This window comes from Salvelinus sp. IW2-2015, linkage group LG1 (assembly GCF_002910315.2).
Source record: "Salvelinus sp. IW2-2015 linkage group LG1, ASM291031v2, whole genome shotgun sequence".
In the NCBI taxonomy this organism is placed as follows: domain Eukaryota; kingdom Metazoa; phylum Chordata; class Actinopteri; order Salmoniformes; family Salmonidae; genus Salvelinus; species Salvelinus sp. IW2-2015.
The window spans coordinates 36,327,463-36,342,079 of record NC_036838.1 but is presented as its reverse complement, the minus strand read 5'-3'; the positions used below and the strand labels follow the sequence as shown (position 1 = coordinate 36,342,079).

At 44.0% G+C, this 14,617-nt stretch overlaps 1 pseudogene; it reads right to left on the bottom strand.

The window, feature by feature from the left end:
* Positions 1-1,110: 1,110 nt before the first annotated feature.
* LOC111974839 (urocanate hydratase-like) lies at positions 1,111-8,003 on the bottom strand (annotated as a pseudogene).
* Positions 8,004-14,617: the final 6,614 nt, after the last annotated feature.

Sequence of the window (14,617 nt, the reverse complement as noted above, 5' to 3'; positions counted from 1 at the left end):
TTCATCAGATGCAAGGTGATGCAAGATTTGGAACGTCTGTGTACCATTGACCCTTTTATTGCAGCACAGTTTGACTCCTTTATRTGAGCACAGTTTGTCATTCCATTGCATTCCCAGACACTCTGCCACCAGTGAGCAGTGGTCAAGCGCAGTAGGCCTGAACATTTTAACAATTCTGCATCGCAGTACTTTAGGCGTCACTACAGACCTGGATTAGATCCCAGGCTTTGTCACAACCGGCCGTGATCAGAAGTCCCATAGGGTGGCGCACAATTGGCCCAGCGTCGTCCGGGTTAGGGGAGGGTTTGGCCGGGGGGGCTTTACTCGGCTCATCGTGTTCTAGCGACTCCTTATGGTGGGTCGGGCACCTGCAGACTGACTTCGGTCCTTAGTTGAATGGTGTTTCCTCCGACACATTGGTGCAGCTGGGTTTCGGGTTAAGTGGGTGGGTGTTAAGGAGGGCGGTTTGGCAGGTCATGTTTCGGAGGACGCATGACTCGACCTTCGCCTCTCCCAAGCGCGTTGGGGATTTGCAGCGATGAGACAAGATCGCAATTGGATATCACGGAATTGGGGAGAAAAAGGGGGTAAAAATAAATAAATACTTTTTTTTGGTTCTATGCCTATCCCATTTGTAGGCATAAGTCTCATGTGCAAGTTTCTGTCCCAATACTATGAGAATAGGATGTCAACACCATTGTCCTACCATGGGATTTTATTTGAATAATTTACTCATTATAGTGGTTACAAGTTGAAAAGGTACACACGTTTAATATTAAGACATCTAGATCCACATTAAAGAACACCATGTTAGCTATTATTTTTAAATTGATGATGTGCAATAGGACTTTTGGATAATATGACACGAGATCACATTTATAAATCAAATCAAATTTTTATTGGTCACATACACATGGTTAGCAGATGTTAATGCGAGTGTAGCGAAATGCTTGTACGTGATCATCTTAGTTATGCTGTTAATTCAGTTCCATCTGGTATGGTGAATGGTGGTGTGGATTAACACAGTGAATACACTGTGTATATCCTTGATCACACTACTGTCTGTGACTAGCTGATTGTCATTAGCTAGATGTGTTGTTGAGCTGTGTGCTAGCCCTGCAGGGCCCGGTCTAACACGTTCGTCCTGTATAGGGTAGGGCAAAGTGACTCGTAGCTGCGTCTGGTCCTCCATAGTTTAAAAAAATAAAATATTTAACCTTTATTTAACCAGGCCAGTTGAGAACAAGTTCTCATTTACAACTGCGACCTGGCCAARATAAAGCAAAGCAGTGCGACAAAAACAACAACACAGAGTTACACATAAACAAATGTACAGTCAATAATGCAAAAGAAAAATATATGTACAGTGTGTGCAAATGTAGAAGAGTAGGGAGGTAAGGCAATAAATAGGCTATAGGCTAAATATATAGGCTATAGGCTAAATAGGCTATTATAGAAATAATTACAATTTAGCATTAACACTGTAGTTATAGATGTGCAGATRATGATGTGCAAGTAGAGATACTGGGGTACAAAAGAGCAAGAGGATAAGTAACAATATGGGGAGGAGGTAGTTGGGTGTGCTATTTACAGATTGACTATGTACAGCTGCGGTGATCGGTAAGCTGCTCAGATAGCTGATGTTTAAAGTTAGTGAGGGAAATATAAGTCTCCAGCTTCAGCGATTTTTGCAATTTGTTCCAGTCACTGGCAGCAGAGAACTGGAAGGAAAGGCGGCCAAAGGAGGTGTTGGCTTTGGGGATGACCAGTGAGATATACCTGCTGGAGCGCGTGCTACGGGTGGGTGTTGTTATCGTGACCAGTGAGCTGAGATAAGGCGGAGCTTTACCTAGCATAGACTTATAGATGACCTGGAGCCAGTGGGTCTGGCGACGAATATGTAGCGAGGGCCAGCCGACTAGAGCATACAGGTCGCAGTGGTGGGTGGTATAAGGGGCTTTGGTAACAAAACGGATGGCACTGTGATAGACTGCATCCAGTTTGCTGAGTAGACTATTGGAAGCTATTTTGTAGATGACATCGCCGATGTCGAGGATCGGTAGGATAAGTCAGTTTTACTAGGGTAAGTTTGGCGGCGTGAGTGAAGGAGGCTTTGTTGCGAAATAGAAAGCCGATTCTAGATTYGATTTTTGGATTGGAGATGTTTAATATGAGTTTGGAAGGAGAGTTTACAGTCTAGCCAGACACCTAGGTATGTTCCCACAACTTCCAAGGAACCAAATGTGCTAGCTGGGTTATTAATAGGATCTGTGACATGATGGAGTTTATATTACATGCACCCTTTTAACTTATCCTGTTGTAATATTTCTAAGAACAGTATCTAACAATCTCAAAGACAGCTTCCCTGTCTACGCTCCACCATCGCCCCTTTCTCACCGCTTTAGAGACATCCCAGTTGAGCATCAGACTGGCTCTCTTCGCTGCCTCCTCTGTCCCATCCAGTCGACCAAACCCTCCGTTCATCACCTCACTCCTGGAGAGAGACTTGAGACAGAAAACATAGTCTGACTGAGTGGAGGAGGGGACATGACTGGGACTCTAATCTATAGTTCCGTGCTCACATTATATGAACAAACACATTTCAAAGGTTGTCCATGAGCAAGATTGGTTATCTGAGGCACAATGTCTCATAATTATCTCATAGGCTTTTGTGTGCTATCCCTCTTTCTTCCATTTCTCTTTCCCATGCCGTTTGAAGGGTCAGACTCAGGTCTTACCAGCCGACCCCTCCACCATTGTGCAGGGACACTCACGTGGACCCCCATATCTATCAGGGGTCAAGACAGGCACACAGTGACAAAGTCACTCTTTGACATACCTGAGTTCACCCAAAGTCAATGGTTTCTAGCCATCTAGACTAACATAGTGACTAATATAATGATGACAATGTCAAAATAATGTCTGTCCAAGTGATAAGTGTGCTGAAGTGTACCTGCACAGAAGGCCGAGCCGTTATACACGTTGGAGGTATCTTTGAAGGGACTGTGTTTCACTGACGTCATGGTGACCACAGGAGACTGGACAGAAAAAAAGTCATCATCATTCCTACAGGTTTACCTACCCACTGGTGACTCCAACCGAAGCATATAGCCTCATATAATATAACTTGTACAAGCACCCATAATATAGAGATATTGGTAAGGCTGATTGGGCTCTTACCAAAACTCTCCCATCAGCAATAGCTTGATTGATGGCCAAGGCAATACACACACGGCCTTTCTGGTCTGAGTAGAGGATTCTGGCTTGGGAGCCCACCACCCACACACAGAAGACATCCAGAAATGGCATTCTAATTTGTATAATACATTTCTTATTTATCTAGTATTGCAATGTTAATGACTAACATTGTGTCCTATATGTGCCATATTAATTAGTACCATGCTGTTTTTTCCCAGTGGTGGAAAAAGTACCCAATTGTCATACTTGAGTGAAAGTATAGATATCTTAATAGAAAGTTACCCAAGTAAAAGTAAAAGTCACCCAGTAAAATACTACTTGAGTAAAAGTCTAAAAGTATTTGGTTCTAAATATGCTTAAGTATCAAAAGTAAATGTAATTGCTAAAGTAAAAGTATAAATCATTTCAAATTCCCTCTATTAAGCAAAGCAGATGGCACCATTTTCTTGTTTTTAAAATGTATAGATAGCCAGGGGCACACTCCAACCCTCAGACATCGTTTACAAAAGACACATTTGTGTTTAGTGAGTCCACCAGATCAGAGGCAGAAGGGATGACCATGTGTTTAGTGAGTCCACCAGATCAGAGGCAGAAGAAGATGCCCATGTGTTTAGTGAGCCACCAGATCAGAGGCAGAAGGATGACCATGTGTTTAGTGAGTCCACCAGATCAGAGGCAGAAGAGAACCATGTGTTTAGTGAGTCCCCAGATCAGAGGCAGAAGAGATGACCATGTGTTTAGTGAGTCCCCAGATCAGAGGCAGAAGAGATGACCATGTGTTTAGTGAGTCCCCAGATCAGAGGCAGAAGAGATGACCATGTGTTTAGTGAGTCCACCAGATCAAGAGGAGAAGAAATGACCATGTGTTTAGTGGAGTCCACCAGATCAGAGGCAGAAGAGATGACCATGTGTTTAGTGAGTCCACCAGATCAGAGGCAGAAGAGATGACCATGTGTTTAGTGAGTCTACCAGATCAGAGGCAGAAGAGATGACTATGTGTTTAGTGAGTCCACCAGATCAGAGGCAGAAGAGATGACCATGTGTTTAGTGAGTCCGCCAGATCAGAGGCAGAAGAGATGACCATGTGTTCCCTTGATAAGTGCGTGAATTGGACCATTTTCTATGTCCTGCTAAGCATTCAAAATGTAATGTGTACTTTTGGGTGTCAGGTAAAATGTATGGAGTAAAAAGTATATTATTTTCTTTAGGAATGTAGTGAAGGAATAGTAAAAGTTGTCAAAAATATAAATAGTAAAGTAAAGTACAGATACCCAAAAAAACTACTTAAGTAGTACTTTAAAGTATTTTTACTTAAATACTTTACACCACTGTGTTTTCCTGCCTGGCGGATCCAGCTGATGGTTTCGTTCTACTGCTGTCGCACACATTCAGTCACGTTGGCACTGATTTCCTCCAGGACAGTGGTGGCGACGTCATCAGTCACAGGGGTCACYGGAGGTGCAGACCCAGTGCAACGGTTCGAGAAGGGATGGGTCAAGGGTTATGGCCACGACTTTAATCTGACCATGTGACCTGATCAGAATAAAAAAACTGGGCCCTAGTCATCAGGAGCTATATCTGTCTTGAGCTATCCCCTCACCCTATCACTTACCCCATGATGTTTTGGACGTAGRACGGGTAGTGGAACTCAGTCGCTCCACCTCCCTCCTTCTCTACCTCCGCTCCTGAAGAAAGGGAGAGGAACACAAACCTAGAGGTTATCAAACTGGAGAGGACTCTGCTGATATCACTAGACATGCTGTGATCAGCCTACTCTTCAGCATGTGTATGTGGATCTAGAAATTGCTCCTTGGCATTACCCTACCCCAGATCCTGGATTACCCTACCTCAATCCTAACCTTAACCATTAGGAGGGTGAAATAATATCTGACCCTGTGTCAGTGACTTCTATCTACTCAGTTTGGTGGTGATGGTTGAACTGTAGGACTCACCTTCTCTCTGGGTCTCCAGGAGGAAGGTGTCGCCATARTCCCAGAAGAACATCCCTGCCTCAGACAGCTTATTGATGGTAGCTACCTGTCTACGGAGGCTGGTGGAGAGGAGGGGGAGACCAACGTTTAGAGAGAAACCCCCTCAACCTTAACCGTAACCAGACCAGGGGTCTCCAACTCAATCATGGTCTTTTTTGTTCCTCATTTCCATGTAGACTTAGCCCCACACCAGTGTGTCGCCAGTGTTTTATGTAAATGTAAACTCTGGTGTAATTGTATTTCCATTAGGAGTGTGACACTAAATCAATTCAAATATTATTTGTCACATACTTCGAAAAAATAATTATGTAGACTAACAGTGACATGATTACTTACGGCCCCTTCCCAACAATGACCCACACACAGCCAGCGATGACAGCAGTCTTGGCCTGTGCCCCGCTCATGCCCCCCCAGCTCTGACGTCACCAAAACCCGGCCCCTCAGTTCATCAGACCTGCATTCAGCACTGTCAGCTACAGAGGTAGGGAGAGAGAGAGAGACAGGGGAAGGAGAAGAAAGAGAAACAGGTCAATTGTTTAATTCAGGATTTTGGCAATGAAGCCCATTAAACTACTTCTCTAGAGTCAGATTAACTCATGGATACCATTTTTATGTCTCTGCAAGGAAGTTAGATGTAGTTTTGCGAGCCAATGCTGATTAGCATTAGCACAATGGCTGGAAGTCCATGGTGTCTGCTAGCATGCTAGCAGTTACCATAGACTTACAATCATTCCGCTAACGCTAGTTATCAATTGCGCTAACGCAAGTTAGCAACTTCCTTCAAACTGCACGCAGAGACAAAAATATTATATGCACGAGTTCATCTACCTCTGAGGAAGTAGATAAAGGGCTCCATTGCCAAAATCCCTTTAAGACAATTTCAATGTGAGTTTACAAAGGAGCTAGTGCCCTCTACTGTTGACTGTTGGGACTAATCATGGTGCCATGGACTATTCCAAATCAAAATGGGAAAACCTAAATGGTAACGGAAAAACAGCATCTAATTGAAATGCTGTAGAGTAGGGAGGATAGGCGGAGGGAGGGATGTGTGGTTACCATGCCATTGGTGACGATGGCATGGGGGGGGGCAGGCTGGGGAACAGCCCTGATGGATGACCACTGTACATGACAAGAGTCTGTTCCTCTGTCATCTCACTCAGGTAGTGCATCACCAGATGGAACTACCCACACACACATACACATAAAGATACTGTATATAGCAATGAATGTGTTTCCACACGGTACAAGTAAAATTACACACACATTATTACACACAGATATCTACATACTGTAATACCATCATACTCACGTGCTCTGTCCTTACCTGGGCCCAGATACTGAAAACCTGTCCATTCCCCACATAGCTAACCAGCTCCTGGGGAAACTGGAGAGCAGAGCTGGAGAAGATGATAAAGCAACAATAGACAGAGTGATTTAGGTGGATTAATACATTGTTTTAGTTAAATCAGAAATGAGAAGCGAACTGTTGTGTGCCATGTACAGTATGTGAGAGTGGTGGTTACCTGGGCAACTGCAGGGTCCAGGTTATTCATGATGATGAGCATGATGGAGGCAGCTTGACGTGTACGACAGGGATACTGATCAATAGGGTAGGCCCTGAGGACACACACACACACACACACAGATCAGGGGGTAGGACCGTATCATGGAATCGAGAGAGAGATTACTACAGATGGGGAGTGGTGTTTTAGATGTTTATAAGTACCTAATGTGTATTAGGGGGCAGAAGCGGTACATGTAGATGTGTCCATACTGCCTGAGCTCCCGGGCAAACTCAGAAGTCAGGATGTTGTTGTGGGAGGAAGGGGGGTAATGCAGGTCATTCCACAGGGCCAGCTAGAGAGGAGGACGAGAGGAGGGGGTGAGACAGGAGGTCAGAATGTGGTGTAATTGTTTTGAAATATCTCAAGGACATTGACCCTCTTTTTCTTTTGCATCCTCTCTTTTGCTAACTTTCTGGTCCTTTGTGTTTTGCTCCCCCTCTCTAGCCATGAAAGCACTCACTCGTATCTCTCTTAATCAGTGTCCTTTTCTCCCAGTTCTGGCAAACGGTAGTGAAGCTGATAGAAGGTTCCGAGGGGGTGAACCAACACTGTCTCCTACCCTAAAGCCAAAAAAGTGCCATTGTGCTGAGCATTGCATAATGTGAACCGTGCGTCAACACATCATTGACTCCCAATAGATTGGATCAAATGAATCACATGCACTGTGTGTTATTATGTTCAGTGTCCCCAATTTTCTCCAACAATATTTGGATACAACCCACAAGCTGTGGTGCGTCTGTAATCTTCACTCATCCTTTTTCAATTTAAAGATTCACTCTCACTGAGGAATACAAGGATGGGCATGATTTGACACCTAAACTGACAATTCTCTGGATGAGATAAAAAAAAGCTTATGAAGTTTATGACACTGGCCTCAATAAGATAATTCCTTGGCTATAAATGGGATATGCCTCTAGTTTAGTTACTCCTAAAATACCACATTAAAAGCATTATGGTTCCACTCAAAGATAAACCGAGGAGTCTTGGAAAAATCTACAGGTAAATCCCTGAGTGGGATGTCTATGCTCGTTGACATGGGTCTGCATTCCATAGATGTGACAGTATGTCTGTGTACTCACCCTCTCCTCCTCTGGAGTGAGGTTGGGCGTCCTGACAGGTGCGTGTGGCTCATTGGGGTTCCAGCCCTGGTTGGGTGTCATTGGGTCCAGGGGCAGGCCCCTACACAGCTCCTTCAGGTTCAACATCCTGTCTACTGTGGGGGACTTAAGCAGTATCAGAGGAGAGACAAACCCATAGAGACATACAATGTCAGGATCACAGTGAAAATGGGCATGCAGCTCTGTAGCTCACTGCTGTCCACTCTTTATCAGAGTAAAGGTGACATAGATTGTCGGACAGCTACCTGTGTTGAGGGTCACCCTCCTCTAGGCACTCTCATTGGCTATCTGGCCTTTTCCCCCTCCTCACCGCACCAATAGCAGGGCAGAACCAGAGAAGGGTAATAATTGATCTTCTAGTGAATATGATGTGGCACACACCTTCAGTCGACAATTACTGGGTCTGCACTACTTAGGGAACAGGGTTCCATTTGGGACGCAAACTGGCACTGACCTCTGACCTCTCCGCTAAAACATGTAACTCAGAAAAACACACATACTGTACGCATCTCAGAACAGGCCCATGTACCCTACAGAATTTTTTGGACCTTAACTAGGCAAGTCAGTTAAGAACAAGTTCTTATTTACAATGCCGGCCTACCGGGAAACAGTGGGTTAACTGCCTTGTTCAGGGGCAGAACGACAGATTTTTACCTTGTCAGTTCTGGGATTCGATCCAGCAACCATTCGGTTACTGGCCCAACACTCTAACCACTATGCTACCTGCCACCCCCCTTAATCAGGAAAATACAATGGAAGCATCTCTAATAATGACTATGTATTAACCAGAAATAGGTTGTTTGAGAATTCATAAGGGTGGGAGGCAATTATGTCTTAATTAAAAATTATTCATTCAACCACCCCCCCAAAAATGTAATGGTCAAATGTTTTCATGTACATATGCTCAGAACTGACAGGTTTCTTTCTGTAAAAGTAGACAGTTCAGTCACACACTGCTGATACAGAACTCATGGTTCAAATATAGATTGTGTTTAGATGACTGTGACTCGTGCCTATGTACATTTTTGCTATTCTAGGTTCGTTGTCATGTAATGCTGTGACCTGGTTCTGAAGTAGTGTTCCCTACACAATGAAGTTATTGTGAGATTGGTTTAAGTAACAACTATGGATCTCAGAACTATGCACTCAGATGCAGGTTTTGTTACATTTTCGAACTGTGACATCTCTTTGCTGTATGGTTTCCATATTATTTTAGAGTAGGATTGGGAAAATCAAACTTCAACAAAGTATCTTGTAACTGTCTAAGAGCGCCAACTCACCTTAATTCTAACAACAACCACATACTGCTGTTCACAATAGATACAAGGGTTCATTTAAAATGTCTCACAACAATTTAAAGATAACATAATTTATTATAATATCATTATTCACTTCAGATCAAGCTGATTCAGTCACATTTATTTCAAAAGCACTGGAAACACACCTCAGTCAGAATCCACAACAACTCACGGCTCAACTATGTCAATCAGTGGCGGTCGGTGCCGTTTAAGATGAGGGAAGACAATCATTTTCTTTATGGGCCTTATTTCTATTACAGCATAGTGGATGACTCTCATTCATATTCCATTCACCCAGCTCAATATAACATCGATAGGTTTAGGCTACTACATGATACTCTAATTTTCCTATACCCATCATGAGTTTCTAGCCTATGAATTAAAGTTTACAATGTAGGTGCACAGGTTGAGAGAAATTTGAGTAATCAAGGTGACACATTGACACATTCAATACCGCCTTGCACACTCTTGCCTGCAACTAGCTGATCTAGGTTGTAATCATTAGTCCAACAGTTGCGAACAAGAGTTTCTATTAGACAAATTCAGGTATGTTTATCCCCGTTTAGTTCCGTTTGCTTCCGTTTGAGAAACGTTTTTCAACAGAATCGGCGGAATGAATACACCTCTGATCACACGCAAACACAGTTCACTTTCATAGCAGCCACATACAAACAGCATGATAGCATTGATCGTTGTATAAATCCTTCTCGCGTCTACTCGCTCTCCTCCTCTCACCTTTTCTCTTCGCTTGTGGACTTCAGTGCACAACACATCAGCTGTCTGTGACCAGGCTAAAAAAGTCAAGAGAAATGCACAACAATTTTGCTACACTCGCATTAACATCTGCTAACCATGTGTATGTGATAAAATTTGATTTGATTTGAAAACCGTTCCAAGCCAAACCTTCATATCATTACCGCTAAACGCTGCACACAGCCTACATCGTTGTCACCATATTAACGTCATAGTCAACATACTGTAGCTACTACAACTAACGCTTTAGTAAACAATCATTCACTACAGTGTACAGTCAGAAGCAAGCAGTTTAGAACCTTCTTACACTTTCCCACCACTCTCTCAATGTGTTCTGCCCAGGTCATTCTAGTATCAAAGTATACCCCAAGGAACCTGAAGGCCCCAACCCTCTCCAAGTTTCTCCCATATAACCTCAAGCATACCTCATCTCCCACCTTCCTCCTGGTAAAGATCACTGTCTGAGTTCTCTACTGAGAATCTGAATCCCCACATTAATGCCAACCACTCTACCTCATCAATTGCTTCCTGTACCTTTCTGACTATGTATGGAACATTTCTTCCTCTCTTCCATAAGGCCCCATCATCTGCAAATAACGACCTTCCAAAATCCAGCTGTACCTGAGAGTAAACATCATTGATCATGATTGAGAACAACAGAGGACTAATCACACTCCCCTGTGCTGTACCATTATCCACCATGTAGCTGCCTGAGAGAGACTTCCCCACCCTCACCTGGATAGACCTTCCAAACAGGAAATCCTTTATCCAGTTGTATGTTCTTCCTCCTACCCTTATAATATCAAGCTTGATTAACAACCCCTCCTTCCACATAATTTCATACGCCTTCTCCACATCAAAAAATACAGCTACAACAGTCTCCTTGTTCACCTGAGYCTACCTGACCCCTGCTTCTAAGCAAAGCACTGGGCACATTGTCCCCATACCCTTCCTGAATCCAATCTGATCTGGCAATACTAACCCCCTGCTCTCCAGGAAGTAAGTTASCCTCTCCGTTATCATACGCTCCATAAACTTACATACATGTGATGTTAAGGCTATTGGCCAATAGCTTGTTGGCATCGTCGGGTCCTTCCCTGGCTTCCGAATTGGTACCACTACTGCCTCCTTCCAACTGCCTGGTAGTTTGCCCTCCTCCCACACTCTGTTGTACAACCCCAATACCTTATCCAGTGCCTCATCACCTCATCTTTCCCAGGTGAAGTTAACCCAACCTTACCTATTGCCCTTTTCACCTCTGCCATGATAAATGGTGCATTCAACGGATCATTTACATCCTCCCTCCTATCTAGCACTCCAGGATGCTCCTCTTTCGTTCTCTCTCTCTCCTCTGCCCCTCCTCTGACAAATTTGCCGAGCTATGCACTTGGACAAACGCTTTGGCCATCATCTCTGCCTTCTTCTCATCTGTTACTGCCACATCCTTCCTACTCGTCAACACTGGATAATCCTACTCCCTTCTGACCCCACTCATCCTCTTAATCATCCCCCACACTTCTCCCACTGGTGTCACCCTTCCAATGGTGTCACAGAACCAACGCCAACATGACCTCTTTGCCTGACGGACCAGAGCCTGGGCCTGCTTATACTGAATCAGATGTTGGAAGTTATGTGTCCTTTTCAGTACTCTAAATGCCCTGTTCCTACTCCTCACCAATGCCCCACACTCCTCTGTCCACCACGGGACTGCTTTCCTCCTCGTCCTCCCTGAACTCTTAGGTATTGCCTCAGTAGCTGCCCCCACTAACGCTGTTCTCACCCAGTTATTCATAGTATCCACTTCCCCTCTCATATCCACCTGAGCCATCACCTACTCACTTAACTGCTGAAACTGATCCCACTTTGCCCTTTCAAACACCCACCTGCCTACTCCATCCACTGACACCTCCTCCTCCCTCCGGCCTACTGTGCATACTATGGGGTAATGATCACTCCCTACTGTCGACTCCTACCATACCTCCAACTCACAGATTCCTGCCATCGCACTAGATACCAGAGTGAGGTCTAATGCAGACTCTTAACCTGTAACTACATCAATCCTGGTCCCTCGGCCATCATTCAGGCACAGCAGATCTTTCATTTCTATCAGATTTACCATCACTTGGCCATTTCCATCCACCCCCCTCTGACACAGATTATAGTAGTGTACTACCACTATCATCTCTCCTCTCAACCACACCTCCACCACCACATATTCCTGTACCTTTGCCTAGCATTGTGTAGAGAAGTCCTTGCTTTATGAAGGTGGCACATCCCCCCTACACCTCTGTCCTTACCAACCACTACATATCCCTGTATTATAAACTCCACATTTGGTTTGAGCCATGTTTCTTGCACACAAATCACATCAGCCTTAGTTGGCATATCCACAATGAATTGCTTGAACTCCTGCCCATTAGCCAACAGGTTCGAGCATTCCATTGTAGTACTACCACCATAACTGAGATCCAGTAATACATGGCTCCACCCTCAGCTGATTGAGGTCATCTTGAACCTCTTCCCATGTCAACCCTGTCATACTCAGATGTCTCCCAGCAGCTTCCACTATGAGCTTAATCTTCTCCGTTTTAGACTTTACTTCAGCAGTGCTGTTGATAACTCCTGCTATGAACGTCACCAGCTTTCTCTTATCTATGTATACCATATCGCCACCCACCTGCACCGTAATCCCCGATCTAGATGCTCCTACCCATCTCTCTCTTGAACCTGTATCTCTCTGGACCTGGACCACCCTCACTGCTTCCGCATATGACACCCTTCTCTCCATTCTCACTTGTTGCACCTCCACTGCCTGCTTAATTTCCTCACACCCACTATATGCCACACTATGAGCACCCCCACAGCTGCAGCACTTTGTTTTACACCATCCCCACATTTCCCATACTCATGCTCCCCTCCACACCTGGCACATCTCTTTTTCTCTATACATGCTCTTGCCACATGCCCAAACCTCTGGCATTTGATCATTCCAGCTGTTCGACACCACCTTACACTTCCCTTTTTGCTTCACTCTGAGAGCTTTTTCCCTCTGCGCCATGTCCTTAAAGAACACCAACAAACTCCCATCTCTTAACACTTTAGCATTGACAACTTCCCCAATCAACTCTTATCAGCCGTCAACCTTATCAGACTCATCGCCCCCTACTATCCCTTCCTCCCTAAACTTCAGAATCACTTTATGCTCCTCCTCACCTCCATGCTTCCCTTGCTCTTCCCCAGAACCTTCTACCCCCGAACTGCCGCTAGCATTAGAAACTATGTTGCTCTCCTCAAACGTGCTTTTCTGCCTCCTCTCTGCCTCCATAGACCTCTCGCTCCCCTTCAAACCCCTACTCCCTTTCTCTCCCGCTTTCTTTTTCTCTTTCTTACTGCCTCTTTTATTTGTACCACTATGCTCCATACTTGCTTCACTTTCTTCTCCATCACGATCTCCTACCATCTCTAACCCAGTCACAGCACAGCTGTGCCGAACCGCCGCCACATCGAGTAAAGTTTGACTGTTTGTTTTTCCGCTATTTCTAACTGTTCACACAACGTCCCTTCGTCCTCTCCACCGCCCTCTTCTCCCGCCCTCGTTCTTCACGACTGTAGAAAGACTTCACTTCCCCCGTTACAAAATCCTACTCCAAAGTGTTGTTTATTAGCCCCAACCCTCTGGGTGGACAACATGTCAGTTCATGCTGCAAGAGCTCTGATAGGTTGGAGGACATCTGTGTTAGTTACTATAATTACTGTGTACGTCTATGGAAAGGGGGTGAGAACCACAAGCCGTTTTGTTGGAGTCAATGTACCCAGAGGTGGGGGGGGGGGGGGTAGCTGTCCTCTGGTTACACCACGGTGTACCCTACAGAGTGCTGTTAAGGCTACTGTAGACCTTCATTGCAAAACAGTGTGTTTTAATTATTTGGTATGTGATTATATTTAATATAGTTTTTCTAAAAAGTAGAACTTTTTTAATGTTTCACAATTTAAAAAAAATGAAATTCAGGATTGGTCCTCCCCTTCCTCCTCTGAGGAGCCTCCACTGATGTAAATGAGATATGAACTGAATCAAACAAAAGTCTTACATCTCTGGGGTTCAATAGCAGAAGTTACCAATAGGCCATTAGACTGTCCTGTATTTGACAGTGCCTTCAGAAAGTATTCATACTCTTGACTTATCCACATTTGTGTTACAGCCTGATTTCAAAATAATGACAAAGTGAAAATGTTTTTAGAAATGTTAGCACATCTATTGAAAATAAAAAATAAAAATGTCATTTACGTAAGCATTCAGTACCATTGGCAGTGATTACAGCTTGAGTCTTTCTGGGTAAGCCTCTAAGAGTTTCCACACTGGATTGTGCAACATTTGTCAATTTGTTATTTTAAAATTCTTCAAGCTCTGTCAAAATGGTTGTTGATCATTGCTAGACAACCATTTTCAGGTCTTGCCGTAGATCTTCAAGTATACTGAACAAAAATATAAACGCAATATAGGAAGTCAGTCATTTGAAATACACTGCTCAAAAAAATAAAGGGAACACTTAAACAACACAATGTACTCCAAGTCAATCACACTTCTGTGAAATCAAACTGTCCACTAGGAAGCAACACTGATTGACAATAAATTTCACTGCTGTTTGTGCAAATGGAATAGACAACAGGTGGAAATTATAGGCAATTAGCAAGAC